The 16174-nt window shown below is 48.6% G+C and overlaps 1 protein-coding gene across 5 annotated transcripts in view; it reads right to left on the reverse strand.

The window, feature by feature from the left end:
- SHANK3 (SH3 and multiple ankyrin repeat domains 3) overlaps positions 1-16174 on the reverse strand; it is a 512191-nt gene that overhangs the window by 169380 nt on the left and 326637 nt on the right. The window lies entirely within an intron of this gene.

Consider the following 16174-nt stretch of genomic DNA (forward strand, 5'->3'; position numbering starts at 1 on the left):
CAATATCCACAACTCTCCCTCCTTGCCACGGGAAACGACTCTCTTCTCTTGAGCCATTGACCCCCCGAGACTCTGCTTCTCCTCTCCCTTCCCTACAGCTTGTTTTGTATAGATTGGAAGCCCATGGGCAGGCTTCCCCCCCCAGCTCCATCATTGTACAGTGTCTGGTTTCTGAGGTGCTTTATAAATATGGAATATTCTTAAAGAGTCTTATTAGAATCCCCTCCTTATCTGGAAGAAAGGATAGGAAAACCACCCTACATGTGCATATGGCAAGGTGGTTAAAAGAGAGTTAAGGTAAGACTCATCTGTGTAAAAGATCTTGAGGACTAGAAGAGCAGATGTGCTACCCAATGCAACAACAGTCTCATTTGTTTGCAGCCGGACCTGGTATATGTAGAGATGGGGGTGGGGGAGACAGGGGCAGAGACAGGAGTGGAAGGGAAAGGCGGCACCAAGTGAGAAACAGAAACCAACACCGTATTTCTTGGTCATAGCAGTCAAAATTCTGGCGGCCGCATTCTGCACCAATTGAAACTTCCGAGTCATCTTCAAGGGCAGCCCCAAGTAGAACACATTGCCATAATCCAAGCAGGAGGTTACCAGAGCATGGATCACCATGGCCAAGCCATCCTTAGTCCAGAAACGGCCACAGCTAGAGGACAAGCCCAAACTGGTGAAAGTCATTCTGTGCCACTGAAGCCTCTGGTGACAAAGCTGGATCTAAGAGCACCTCCAGATCACACATTTATTATTTAGGGGGATTGCGCAACCCCACCAAAACAGGGTAAACACTGACCCCCTGGAGCTGAGAACCAGCTACCCACAGTACCTTTGTCTTGTCAGGATTCAGTTTCAGTTTCCTGGCCCTCATCCAACCTATTACCATATGCAGGCACTGGTTTAGCACCTTCACAGCCTCATCTAACTCAGATGACAAAGAGAAATGAGGCCTTTAAAAGGTAAGTTGGAATTTCTGTAAATTCACACAGCCCTTGAAGATAAATACAATCCTCAGGGAGTATTTTCGCCCTGCCCCACAAAATTGATAAAATTTGGCTGAGCTGAATACCTCAACCGAGCAGTAGACAGAATGGAGAATCCCAATCCATTTCAACCTCACTTCACACCCGAGATCACCTTAGTAGCTGATCTATGCTGAGAGCCGGACAGGGGAAGGGTGTCCCTGTTCAGTTTTGGGGGACCCCTCGGTGGCATTCAATGCCATAGACCACGGTATTCTTCTGGACCACCTAACTGGGATGGGTTTGGGAGGTGACTGTATTCTTTGGGGGCTGTTTCAAGAAGATGGTACTGAGGAACTGTTGTTTCATGCCTTGGCCAATGGCATATGGTACTCCTCAGGATTCAGTTCTGTACCCCATGAACTTAAGAAGAATGTAAGAACATAAGAAGAGCCGTGCTGGATCAGACCAAGATCCATCTAGTCTAGCTACTAGTTCACAGTGGCCAACCAGCTGCCCACGGGAAACCCTCAAGCAGGACATGAGTGCCTCAGCACCCTCCTGCCCATGTTCCCCTGTGGTGGACACAAGCATACTGCCTCTGATACTGGAGGTAGCATACAGCCATCAGGACTAGTAGCCATTATAGAATAGTAGGGTTGGAAGGGGCCTACAAGGCCATCGAGTCCAGCCCCCTGATCAATGCAGGAATCCAGGTCAGAGCATCCCTGACAGATGGCTGTCCAGCCTCGTCTTGAATGCCTCCAGTGTGGGAGAGCCCACCACCTCCCTAGGTAATGGGTTCCATTGTCCTATTGCTCAGGAAGGAAGTTTCTCCTGATGTTCAGCTGGAACCTGGCTTCCTGTCACTTGAGCCCATTCTTCCGTGTCCTGCACTCTGGGATGATGGAGAAGAGATCCTGGCCTTCCTCTCTGTAACAACCTTTCAGGCACTTGAACAGCGCTATCCTGTCTCCCCTCAGTCTTCTCTTCTCAAGGCTAAACATGCCCAGTTCTTTCAGTCTCTCCTCATAGGACTTTGTTTCCAGTCCCCTGATCATCTTTGTTGCCCTCCTCTGAACCCTCTCCAGTTTGTCTGCATCTGTCGGGAGGTCGCCCCTGCTGCCTTCTGAGATCCTCAGGTAGCCAGAATCAACATGCAGACAATAGGGCTCTTTTCCAAGGCTTTATTTCCATTCAATCTAATGATGCTTACAGACGCTAATTGCTTGATCCTACGAGTGAGACTTAAGAGAGCTGCTTACTCAGGGGTTCTAACCTTAGGAATCAGTTTATCTCCATTTGGAGGGGAAGGAGAGAAACCTCTGAACTTATGGGCTAGGAGGAGAGAGTCCACCCCTTTCCCATGGGGCATTGGGGCGCCGCTGTTGCCATCGCGCCACTTGTTACCTCTCCCCGGTTTGAGAAGATCCCATTGAGAAGCACCCTTTGGGTCCGATTCTGTAGCCAACTGTGGATCCACCGGATTGTTGTTCCATCTAACCCACTTTGAGCTAGTTTGCTCATCAGGATATCATGGGGCACTTTGTTGAAAGCTTTGTTGAAGTCGAGGTATATGATGTCCACAGCATTCCCACAGTCCACAGGGGAGGTTACTTGGTCAAAAATGAGATCAGTTTAGTCTGGCAGGATTTGTTCTTGACAAATCCATGTTGGCCTCGAGTAATCACTGCATTGTTTTCAAGGTGCTTCCAGATGGATTGCTTTATCATCTGCTCCAGAATTTTCCCAGGGATTGATGTCAGACTGACTGGTCTATAGTTCTCAGTTTCCTCCTTTTTACCCTTTTGGAAGATAGGGACAACATTAGCCCTCCTCCAGTCATCTGGCACTTCCCCCATCTTCCATGATTGCTCAAAGAGAATAGATATCGGTTCTGAGAGTTCTTCTGCCAGTTCCTTTATGACTCTAGGATGCAGTTCATCTGGCCCTGGAGATGTGAACTCATTCTAAGTAATGAGGTGTTCCTTGACCATAGGCCTATCGATCACAAGCTGCAATCCTGTCCCTTCAGCCTGTACTTCGCCTTTTCCAGGGGGGTCATAGACCCTCTTTTGGGAGAAGACTGAGCCAAAGCAGCAATTGAGCACCTCTGCCTTTTCTTTGTCATCTGTTATCATTTTGCCATCCTTATTGAATAGCTGAACCACCATTTCTTTCCTCTGCCTTTTACTACGCACGTAGCTGAAGAAAGCCTTTTTGTTGCTTTCAGCATCCCTCGCTAACCTCAGCTCATTCTCAGCTTTAGCCTTCCTGACACCATTAATAGCCTTATCCTCCAAGAATTTGTTCAATCCACTTTTAAAGCCATCCAACTTGGTGGCCATCACTACATCTTATGGAAGTGAATTCCAAAGTTTAACTGAGCACTGTGTGAAGTCAGTGAGTCCTCCACTGTGAGGACTTCCTTTTATCTGTCCTGAATCTCCCACCACTCAGCTTCATGGGATGACCCCAGGTTCTAGTATTATGAGAAAGGGAGAAAAATGTCTCCCTATCCACACCATGCTGAATTTATCAGACCTCTATCAGGTCTCCCCTCACTTGCCTTTTCTCCAAGCTAAACAATCCCAGCTGCTGTAGCCTTCCCTCATAGGGGAATTGCTCCAGCCCCTTGATCATTGTACTTGACCTTTTCTGCCCTTTTTCCAGCTCTATAATATCTTTTTTTTGGTGTAGTGACCAGAACTGTACACAGTATTCCAACTGTAGTCACACCATAGATTTGTATAAGGGCAGTATAATATGGGCAGTTTTGGTCTCAATTCCTTTCCTATTTATACCTAACATGGAGTTTGCCTTTTTCACAGCAGGTGCACAATGGGTCAACATTTTCACTGAGCTGTCCACTACAACCCTAAGATCTCTTTCTTGGTCAGTCATCGCCAGCATATATGTGAAGCTGGGATTCTTGCCCCAACATGCATCATTTTACGCTTGCTATTTAACACCTACATGGAGCTGCTGGGAGGGATTTTCCAGGAATTTGGAGTGAGCTAGAGCACGAGGAATGTGTGGAATTGGGGCCGAGCGAGACCACATTCCACATCCAGGGTGTGCACATAGCTCCTAAGCAATCTGGCTTCATCATTAATTTCATCTGCCCATCTCCTTTGCACATGCGTTTGCACATCAGTGCTTCCATGCCTGTACAGATTCACTAGATTGGGAGATGCACCATTTGCTCACTTGCTCATAGAAAAGAAAAGAATTGGGCACTAGCCAGCACCAGCCCTTCCTTCCAAATAATTCTGGCTACTTCTAGTCAACTGTATTGTATTATTCCACATGACTAAACCAAAAGATTCACTTAACAAGACCCTGAAAGTATTACAGCTACATACGAGCTTAAATAAATGTGTACAAATATCATATTGGCCGTCTAGAGATGGGGAAGGAGAGGGGAGGCGAAGAAGGCAGAGTAAATCCAACAGTTAAAGCTTTAGTCAGTCGTGAGCCAAGATGTACGAATGGCTGCATCAAAGGCGGTGAGGGTGCCGCGGCGAGGAAATGGCTGGAATGCAAGTGAGGAGGCTGGTTAAAATCTGATGTCCTAAGAAGCAGCTGGTGCAGCCAGAGGCCAGGCCGGCTGGGAATTAGGGGAGTTAATTTTGCGTTAGTTATTTATTACATTCCTATACTGCCCAACAGCCGAAGCTCTTTGTCGTAGTCCGACCCATCTGGAGGGGACCCGGTTGGTAAAGGTGAAGCTGGTGGCTTCAACGAGGAAGCCAAGGGTCCTTATTTCAGGCCGCTCCACCACCACCCCACCTCACTAGCCAGCAACCCCTGCATCCAGGAGGAGGAGGAAGGGCTTGTCGCCCACATGGGCCCGTTCAGCCAGTCTTCCAGGCAGCTGGAATGTGAAGCTCTTCCCTTGACGGACTTCCCCTTTCTCCCTTATGCTGGCTGCTCCCACCCAGAACGTCTGCATGGCGCCGCCGCCCTCTCCCTTCCTCTCTCTCTCAGTCTCATGTGAGGCACTTGGCTTCATAACATGGGTGCCTCATAGTGAGTCAGACCCTTGCCCCCTTTGGCCCAGTATTGCCAGCACTGGCTGGCAGCAATGGCTCTCCGGGATTTCAGGCAGGAGTCTCCGGGGTTTCAGGCAGGGGTTTTCCCACTGAGCTATGGCCCTTCCCAGCAACCCCCAGCCTCGTCCCTCAAAGCAACTGAGCCCAGGGGCAAATAAATAAGTGAATGCAGATTCTCCTCCCTCTGTTCTCTCCTCCTCAGTCAACATGTAGAGTGTAGGCTCTTTGGGGCAGAGGCCTGCCTCTTTGTCCATTTTACCCTGTAAAGTATTGTTTAGGGTGCTCCATAAACTTACAAATACAGAGTTAATTAACCCATTCCCTACTGGCCATCTGCCCAATCAAAACACACAGTGGATCTTCCCCCCACAGGGGAAAGACACACAGACCTGGCATCTTTCCCTAACTGATGGAAAAGCAGATGGGGGTGGGGGCAGAAAAAGCAAGGGAGGAGAAAAAGGTACGTGCGTGTGCACACACCGCTGCTGCCGCATTCAAACTCTGCGTCTACCAGGGCCAGCCCTCCCGCAAAGTGGCGGGAAGCTCCCACCTCAGGCGACACAGCGGGAGGCGCAGCAAATTGCGCACTCCCCCCACCAGGAGGACCTGCCACTGCCACCCCGCTCCCTTTCCTGCTGCTGCCACCGCCACGCCTCTCCCCTCCCCTTGCTCCCCCCTCCCCTTATCATGGCACCCATCCTGCAGATCCTCTCAGAGCAAGCTGGCAGGCGGCTGAGCTCTCTGAAGAGTCACGTTGGCCGGGGAAGCGGCCAGCGCAGCGCTTCCGAGAGGCGGCCAAGCCCAGGTGATCTCCAGTGCAGGTGATCTTCAGGGACAGCCCCTCCCACAGCGCCTGGCTCTGCGGAAGGACCCCTCACGCCAGGCATTTGGGTGCGGCCGCCTCACTAAAGAGCTGCGCCAGCCACTTTTCCAGCCACTGTGCCTCTCCAGAGTGCTCGGCCGCCCTGCGGAGCGGGCGGCGGCGGCGGCAATGCAGTAGGCAGGCGGGGGGCAGAGAGGGGGACAGGAAGGAGATGGACCAGGTGGGCAGGCGGGGGTGGGGGAGGCAGATGGACTGCCTCCCCCACTGGGTGAGCGGGCAGGTACTGACATGGTGGGCAGGCGGGGCAGAGACAGACCGAGTGGGCGGGTGGGCAGGCAGGGGAGGGGAGGGAGAGAGATGTGGGGCAGGGAGACAGATGCCAGGGAGGGGAGGAAGGGGGGGTGGTCGTGGTGTGTGTGGCTTCCCGCCTCAGGCGGTGGGAGAGTTTGTGCCACCGGTGCCGTCTCACCTCAGGTAAGCTGCGAGGAATGGCTGGACCATGCATGAGACAACGGACATACTGCCATGAGTGCACGGCACATTGCATTGTTTGAGGAGAGGAGGGAGGAAGAGAAAGCTGCTTTGTGCTCACCTGATGTAAGGCTAAAAAGCACCATGCTGAAAAGCCACAAAGCCCTCCACCAGCCCTAAGAGCACTGCTAAAAAAAAAAAAAAGCTGGCACAGAGGAGGAATTCGGCACCACGAAAAGCTAGATTCACAGGACCTACATACATTATGCAAGTGGGGAACTTTGTACAACCTTGTTCTGCTTCATGAAAAATAACCACTGGAAAGGGTAAAGGGGCATGCAGGAAGCAAGAGAAATGAGGAGCCCCAAACCAACTAGCTGCAGGAAGGCCGACAGAAGCATCCTCCGGCTTTGGACGATTCACCAGGCATCACTCCCCCATACCTCCCATTCAAGTTTCTTTTTTGCACTTAGAAGGTGCAACTCAAACCAACTCTGAAATGCTCCCTGTTCCACACACGGAGCCAGCTAGGTGGGTGAAGCTGAGGAGTCTCAATGCAGGGATGAGATGGTGGTGTAGGGAGGAGGGGTTCAGATTTGTTACACACTGGGGAACGTTTTGGGACAAGCAGGCCTGGACAAGAGAGACGGGCTCCACTTGAACCAAATGGAACTAGACTGCTGGTCCTAAACATACAAAAGGTGGCAGAGCAACTTTTAAACTGAACCCTGGGGCAAAGCCAACAGGAGCAGGGAAGCATCTGGTTTGGGATGAAGATGAAAATGTTTCCGAATGCCCAAATGTAGAAGGGGAGGAAACTGTCCATAAGCATATGGTGAAACATGCTAGCCAGACCTAAGTGCCAAGGCAAAAGATGCACATGCCAGAGACATGTATAGGTGTTTCTATGCAAACACTGGAAGCCTCCGAGCCAAAATGGGAGAGTTGGAGTGTTTGGTTTTAAAGGAGACAGTGGACATTATCGTGGACATTACGGAAACCTGGTGGAATGGAGAGAACCAGTCGGAAACAGCCATCTCTGGCTATAAACTCTATAGGGAGGACAAGGAAAGGCATACTGGGGAGATGTTGCTCTGTACAACAAAGAGGGCATGGTGTCAAGCAACTAGAAAACCTAAAAGGGGCAGACTCCTCCACAGAAGTGCTGTGGGTGACAATACCGGGCTCCAAAACTAATTTAGTGCTAGGAACGTGCTATCGTCCCCCAGACTAGAATGCTCAGGGGGATCTTGAGATGGAAAACAAAATCAGGGAGGCCTCCAAACAAGGAAATGTTGCAATAATGGGTGACTTCAATTACCCCCACACTGACTGGATCAATGCATGTTCCAGTCATGACAAAGAGGTTAAGTTTCTCAATGCCCCGAATGACTGTGCCCTAGAAGAGTTGGTCATGGAACTGACCAGAGGGGGCGACCCTGGATTTAATCCTAAGTGGTGTCGGCCAGGACCTAGTATGAGATGTAAATGTTGCTAAACGAACTGGAAACAGTGACTATGGTGTTATGAGATTTAATATATATTTAAGAGGAAAATTGCCAAGGAAGTCCAACACAGTCACATTTGATTTCGAGGAAACTTTTTTAAAATGAGGGAACTAGTAAAAAGGAAGTTGAAAGGTGGCATCAAGAAGGTTAAAACCCTTCAAAATGCTTGACGATTACTCAAAACCACAATAATAGAAGCTCAGATAAAATGTATACCACAGCTTAGGAAAGGCGGCACCAAGTCCAAGAGGTCGCTGGAATGGCTACAAGCATTAGCCATTCTAACTTTCCTAACTAGAGAAAAGAGAGCTTCCTTCAGAAAATGGAAGTCTTGCCCAAGTGAGGAAAACAAAAGGGAGCACAAACGATGGATCAGTAACTTGTTAACAGAAAGCAGAAAGGAGGAATAAAGGCACAGTTCTCACAATGGAGTGATGTATATAGTGGGGTCCCCCAAAGATCTATATTGGGACCGGTGCTTTTTAACTTAGAATCATAGAATAGTAGGGTTGGAAGGGGCCTACAAGGCCATCGAGTCCAAACCCTTGCTCAATGCAGGAATCCAAGTCAGAGCATCCCTGACAAATGGCTGTCCAGCCTCGTCTTGAAGGCCTCCAGTGTGGGAGAGCCCACCACCTCCCCAGGTAATTGGTTCCATTGTCGTATTGCTCTTACAGTCAGGAAGTTTTTCCTGATGTTCAGCCGGAATCTGGCTTCCTGTCACTTGAGCCCATTATTCTGTGTCCTGCACTCTGGGATGATCAAGAAGAGATCCTGGCCTTCTTCTCTGTGACAACCTTTCAAATACTTGAAGAGTGCTATCATATCTCCCCTCAGTCTTCTCTTCTCAAGGCTAAACATGCCCAGTTTTTTGAGTCTCTCTTTATAGGGCTTTGTTTCCAGTCCCCTGATCATCTTTGTTGCCCTCCTCTGAAGCCTCTCCAGTTTGTCTGCATCCTTCTTCAAGTGTGGTGCCCAGAACTGGACACAGTACTCCAGATGAGGCCTAACCAGTGCTGAGTAGAGGGGAATTAGGACTTCCCGGGATTTGGAAGCGATGCTTCTATGAATGCAGCCCAAAAGAGCATTTGCCTTTTTTGCAGCCACATCACATTGTTGGCTCATATTCAGCTTGTGATCGACAACAATTCCAACACTTCTCGCTTGTAGTGTGGTTGAGCCACGTATCCCCCATCTTGTAACTGTGCATTTGGTTTCTTTTTCCTAGGGGCAGAACTTGGCAATTGTCCCTATTAAATGTCATTCTGTTGTTTTCTGCCCAGTGCTCCAGTCTATCCAGATCACTTTGAATTTTGTTTCTGTCTTCCAAAGTATCAGCTATCCCTCCCAATTTTGTGTCATCTGCAAATTTGATCAGCATTCCCTGCACCTCCTCCTCCAAGTCATTCATAAAAATGTTGACGAGCACTGGGCCCAGGACTGAGCCCTGCAGTACCCCACTCATTACCTCTCCCCAATTTGAGAAGGTCCCATTGATAAGCACTCTTTGAGTCCGATTCTGTAGCCAACTGTGGATCCACCGGATCGTTGTTTCATCTAGCCCACTTTGAGCTAGTTTGCTCATCAGGATATCATGGGGCACTTTGTCGAAAGCTTTGCTGAAGTCAAGGTATATGATGTCTACAGCATTCCCATGGTCTACAAGGGAGGTTACTTGATCAAAAAATGAGATCAGATTTCTCTGGCAGGACTTGTTTTTGACAAATCCATGTTGGCTTCGAATAATCACGGCATTGTTGTCAAGGTGCTTCCAGATGGATTGCTTTATGATCTGCTCCAGAATTTTCCCAGGGATTGATGTCAGACTGACTGGTCTGTAGTTCCCAGGTTCCTCCTTTTTACCCTTTTTGAAGATAGGGACAACGTTAGCCCTCCTCCAGTCATCTGGCACTTCCCCCGTCCGCCATGATTTCTCAAAGAGAATAGACAGCGGTTCTGAGAGTTCTTCTGCCAGTTCCTTTATGACTCTAGGATTCAGTTCATCTGGCCCTGGAGATTCTTTTATTAATTTATTATTATTATTACAGAGAGCTTCGGCTACTGGGCGGTATAGAAATGAAATAAATAAATACATACATTTATTTATTTAAATACTTTCTGTAGGAGGAAGTTATCCGCCACACAAGTCAGGAATGTCCTGGAGGGGCCATGTTTTGCAGAATTTGTCTCCCAACAAATATCGGGGAAATTGAAGTCCCCCATTACTACTATATCATGCTTCCTTAAAACATTGGCTATTTGCTTTTCAAAAGTTTCATCCTTGTCTTCTCCTTGATTGGGTGGCCGGTAGTAGACTCCGACCACCAGGTTCCTTTTATTCTTTGCTCCATTTATTTCAACCCAGATGCTCTCGATGGGGCTACCAAGCTCCTCCTCCTGTATTTCTGTGCAGAGATATGTATTTTTCACATACAGTGCAACCCCACCTCCCTTTCTGTTCCTCCTGTTCTTTTTGAACAAGTTATATCCTTCAATTGCTGTATTCCAGTCATGAGAGTCATCCCACCAAGTCTCAGTTATACCTATCAGGTCATAATTTCCCTCTTGTATTAAGAGTTCAAGTTTGTTCTGTTTGTTTCCCATACTCTGGGCATTAGTATATAGACATCGAAACCATGTGCTTCATAGTCTGGCTTTCTTCCTACATGTGTCTGAAGACTATTATTGGGCGCTATCAGAGCTGTTCTCTCCATTACAGCGCATGCGTCTATGTCCATCGTTACCCCCAACATTACATCTCCCTTCCCCATAGGATTCAGTTTAAAGCCCTCCTGATGAAGTTCTTCATGCTGTGGCCAAACACATTCTTCCCAGCCTTTGTGAGGTGCAACCCATCCCTAGCCAACAGCCCATCTTCCAGGAAGTATAGCCCGTGGTCCCAGAATCCAAATCTCTCTCGTCGGTACCACCTTTGTAGCCAGTCATTCACCCAGAGTATTTTTCGTTCCCTTTCTATCCCTCTTCTAACTACTGGAAGGATGGATGAGAAAACTATCTGGGCCCCAAAGTTCTTGAGTTTCCTTCCCAAAGCTTCAAAGTCTGACGTGATCTCTTCGTAGCTCCGCTTGGCGGTATCATTTGTTCCCACATGGATGAGAAGAAAGGGATACATGTCAGTGGGCATTATGAGTGCAGGCAACCTTTCAGTCACGTCTCTAATCTGTCCTCCCAGAAGACAACATACCTGGCGAGTCCATGGGTCTTCGCGACATACTTGGGTCTCGATCCCACGCAGCAAGGAGTCTCCCACTACTACCACTCTTCTCTTCTTCTTCTTGTAGGCCTGGGTTTCATCGCCTCTGTTTGACTGACCTTCAGCCTCTTGCTCACTCTCATGCAGGTTCCCCTGTGATTCTTCCTCTGCAGGCTGCCCTCCAGTCTCATCCGCAAGTACCTGGAATCGGTTCCACAGCTCCACTGCTTCCATTGGTGCAGAGTGGCGTCTAGTTCTTCTTCTCCTAACTGTCACCATTTTTCAAGGAGTATCCTCTATTCCATTTTTCTTCACCTCAGCATTTCCCACTGCCTCATCTTGCTGTTGCTCTTCAAGCTTCTGGTCTGCCCTTTGCTGCTGTAGTTCCCCCATTCTGTCCAAGAACTCTTCGTGTTCTCTTATTCCCCGGAGGGTCGACAGTCGCCGCTCCAGTCCACTTACTTTTTCCTCTAGCAGCGTGATCAACTTGCACTTGTTGCAGGTGTGGGCCATGTTGTTCTCAGGCAAGAAAACAAACATGGCACACACCTTGCAGGTCACCACCACTGGAGAGTCTTGTCCTTCCATAGCCTCTTTCCCTTTTTGTGTCTAGCTTTGTGATTGTTCTAGACTAGCCTGTGCCTGCTCCTCTACTCAGTAGAGGTTAAAAGCAGAGTCCCACTGGTGTGAAAGTGTGTGTTACAAGACAAATAAATGGAAAAAAGTTAGTTAAAATAAAAAATAAAAATAATTTTAAAAAAAACTTGTTCATAGATAATCTGGAATTAGGTGTGAGCAATGTGGTAGCCACGTTTGCTGACAACATGAAATTATTCAGGGGGGTTAGAACAAAAAGGGACTGCAAAGAGTTCCAAAAATGGGCATCAAAGTGGCAAATGTGGCTCAATATCAGCAAATGTAAAGTGTGGCATGCTGGGGCAAAAAGTGACAACTTCATGTATATTCTGGTGGGATCTGAACTAGCAGTGACTGACCTGGAAAGAGACCTTAGGGATGTGGTGGACAACTCAGTGAAAATGTCGACCAGTGTGTGGCTGCTGTGAAAAAGGCGAATTGTATGTTGAGGATCATCAGGAAAGGAATCAGGAGGGAAAACTGCCAATCTAGTGATGCCTTTCCACAAATCTGTGGTGCAGCCACACTAGGAATATTGCTCAGAGTTCTGGTCACTGCATGTCAAAAAAGGGGGGGGGAATTCATGGAGGGGGATTAGCCAGATATCAATGGCTACAAGACATGATGGCTGTACATTACCTCCAGTAACATCCAAGGGAGTCGGTCTCTGAAAACCAGCTGCTGGGGAAACGAGCAGGAGGTGCTGTTGCATTCATGTCCCACTTGTGGTTCCCATCAGGGCAGCTGATTGGCCACTGTGGGAAAATAATGCTGGACTCAACAGACCTTTGGTCTGATCCAGCACGGCTCTTATGTTCCTATGAAAGCCAACACCCTCAGGATGCCAGTACCCAAATTGTTGCCCTTTTGCAGAGCCAGGACAGGGATGTGACTGCAGACCTTGGAACAACAGCTCCAAAATGGTGGGTCAACCTGGGGTCTAGAGTAGCTGTGCAGAGCACCACGGATCCTTCTGTGAGCCAGAGGCAGTTTCTGCCCACATAGACACACAGATAATGGTGCTCCCACTTTCCTACCAGTGTGACCAAGTGCTGAATTGCCATGGTAGTGGCAGCTGGTCTACAATCACATCTCGCTCTCCCCCCCCCCCGACACACACCCCACCCTACAAGTTGTTCTGCTTGTTAGCAATTTAAAATGTAATCACAGAAGCAGTTTAGCAAATGCCCAATTAATCTAATAAACAGGCTCCATGCTGGGCCTCTGACAGGCATGTGTGGGGCTGGCTAACTTCAGCAGAGACAACAGGTTCAAGCAAAAAGGACTGGAGGAGGTGGGAATACACAAGGCAGCACTGCCCCACCCAGAGCAGCAAGGTCCTCCACCACATCTGGTAACAAAGAGACGGGGAGCAGCCCTGTGAAATGACATCCCTCCTCCAAAGATCCTAGCCTACGTGTGATTACTGTCGGAGGGACTCGGGCCATGAGTTATAGAATCACAGAAGAGTAGGGTTGGGAGGGGCCTACAAGGCCATCGAGTCCAACCCCCTGCTCAGTGCAGGAATCCAGGTCAGAGCATCCCTGACAGATGGCTGTCCAGTCTCGTCTTGAACGCCTCCAGTGTGGGACAGCCCTCCACCTCCCTAGGTAATTGGTTCCATTGTCAGTCACTTAACCTAAGGGTCAATATGTACCTGATTAGGTGGCAGGGGTCTCTGGGAGATCGTATTGCCTTTTCCGTGTCTCCCCCCCCTACTCTCCCACTCTTTTTCTTCCTACTTCCTCCTGCAAGGGATGCGGACCATCAGCCAACATACCTTGAGATGTAAGCTCATTATATCTCAAGTAAAGTCTGTCCTTAACCCACCACTCACGTATGTTTTGTCTACATCTGTGGCTACTGACGAGGGGCTGATTCGGACTTCAATTACGTCACAAAGCAAGGGAGCTGGAGGTTCATTTGGTTCACGTCCTTCATGCAGGACTCAAACTTGGATTGGATCTTTTGCTGATGAAGGGTGTCCTGGAGTTTCTTTCTGACGCTTCAATTGCATCCTCTTCGGGTCAGGGATGGAATTCCCCTCACTCACTCATCACCCTAGGTCCCCTGATTCTGGGTTTTAGTTTCTTTTTTGCTTCCCTTAAGCAAGGGGGTCTATCTAGCCCAACAAGCAGTGGGTGACCAGCCAGATGGGCGATTAATAAATTTAATAATATTAATATTATTTCACAGTGACCAGCCAGATGACACTTGGAAGACCCCAGTGTGGGCATGATGGCAATCTTCCTTCCCCACGCCCACCGCCTGCACCCAGCAACAGGTGTCGAGATATGAACTGCTTATGAATATAGAGGTCCCATTTAGCTCTTAAACCCCACACCCCACCCACCCCACCCACAGCATGAATTTTAGGGGATTCCAAATGATGTTTATTACTGTTTACTTGGATTTCCAAAAGGTTTTTGACAGAGTCCCTCACCGAAGACTCCTGAGCAAACTTAGCAGTCATGGAATAACAGGAGTAACTGGTTAAAGAACAGAAAGCAGAGGAATACATGGACAATTCTCCCAGTGGAGGGGTGCAAGTAGTGGGGTCCCACAGGGATCTGTATTGGGACCAATGCTTTTCAACCTGTTCATAAATGATCTGGACTTAGGAGTGAGCAGTGAGGTGGCCAGGTTTGCTGATGACACCAAACTATTTAGGGTGGTTAAAACAAGAAGGGATTGTGAGGAGCTCCAAAAGGATCTCTCCACACTGGGAGAATGGGCATCCAAATGGCAAATGCAGTTCAATGTAAGCAAGTGTAAAGTGATGCACATTGGGGCAAAAAACCCCAAATTCAAGTATAGCCTGATGGGATCCGAGCTAGTGGTGACTGACCAAGAAAGAGATCTTGGGGTTGTGGTGGACAGCTCAACAAAAATGTCAACCCAGTGTGCGGCTGCTGTAAAAGGCAAACTCCATGTTAGGCATAATAGGAAAGGGACTGGGAATAAAACTGCCAACATCCTACTGCCCCTATACAAATTGATGGTGTGACCACACTTGGAATACTGTGTACAGTTCTGGTCACCACACCTAAAAAAGATATTGTAGAGCTGGAAAAAGTGCAGAAAAGGATAACTAAAATGATTAAGGGGCTGGAGCATCTCCCCTATGAGGGAAGGTTACAACCGCTGGGATTGTTCTAACTTTAAAAAAAGGTGAGGCAAGATATAGGTGTACACAGTATGCCTGGAGTAGAGAATGTGGATAGGGAGACTTTTTTCTCCCTCTCTCATAATACTAAAACCCCATGAAGCTGACCGGTGGGAGATTTGGTTCAGATAGAAGGAAGCCCTCCTTCACACAGTGCATTGTCTCACTATGGAATTCGCTACCACAAGATGTAGTGATGGCCACCAATTTGTATGGTTTTAAAAAGGGGGCTGAACAAATTCCTGGAGGAGAAGGCTATCAATGGCTAAAAGTCCTGATGGACATGTGCTACCTCCAGTACCAGAGGCAAAGAGGCTATATGCACCAGTTGCTGGGGAACATGGGTGGGAGGGTGCTGGTGCATTCCTACTAGTGAGTTTCCCACTGAGTACCTGGTTGGCCACTGTGTGAACAGAATGCTGGTACTAGATGGACCCTTGGTCTGGTACAGCAGGGCTCTCCTTATGTTCTTTTGATGTCTTATTATTGTATGTTTTTAACATCATGTTCGAGATTTATTTGATATTAAAAGGAGGTTTATAAATGAAACAAGCGGGTAACGAGCAACAGTGGCTGTAGTACAGCCCCCATTTTAAGATTAATATAATTATTAATCAAACACACACCACTCCTTAATAAGTCATAGTCAATGTAATGATAACCATAAATCAACCACACAACTGCTGTGATTTTATGGTGGACCGTCTCTCTTAAAGGTTGCTCCTAGCAGCCCAGTGCGGGCGCTCACCGCTGAAAGGTGCTGCTGGGAATAAATGAAGAAAACAAACCTCTCTACACGGAGGGAAACGGAGTCCAGGGATCTGTGGACAACAGCAAGACCTGCGTCTGCGTCACCCAGTTCCTCCGTTCCACATCCTCCGTGGTCCCGGCCCCATCGGTTTCATCTCCACGCCCAGGCACCTCCTCTCCAGCACATGCTCCTGTGCTGCTCGCCCCAGCTGTTTTCTTCTTCCACCCCCCTCTGTGGCCCTCTGCTTCCTGGGCCTAAACACAACGCACACAGCACAGCGCTTGATTGCTGGACAAAGGGTGCTGGGAATTCAAGCCTGCCTGGAACCGGCGCTTTCTGCCCTAGAGGTCCTCCTCTGCCTCCCCACCTGCCCCAGCCTCAAATCCCAGGTGTGCATTGACTAACACCAACATCAATCCGCGGTGGGGGAAAGGCCCTCTGCACATGTTCAAAGGCCATTCCATCATGTACTCCAGGACGAAGATGGCCATATTTAGCAGACACCGATACTGGGCTTTGCTGAGTGCCAGTGCAGAAGATCTGCTGACAGCGTCTCCGGCGGAAAGGGTCTCCAGTAGCTGCAGG

The sequence above is a fragment of the Heloderma suspectum genome, chromosome 7 (genome assembly GCF_057233095.1).
Source record: "Heloderma suspectum isolate Gila_16-S chromosome 7, 16-S_ref, whole genome shotgun sequence".
NCBI lineage: Eukaryota > Metazoa > Chordata > Lepidosauria > Squamata > Helodermatidae > Heloderma > Heloderma suspectum.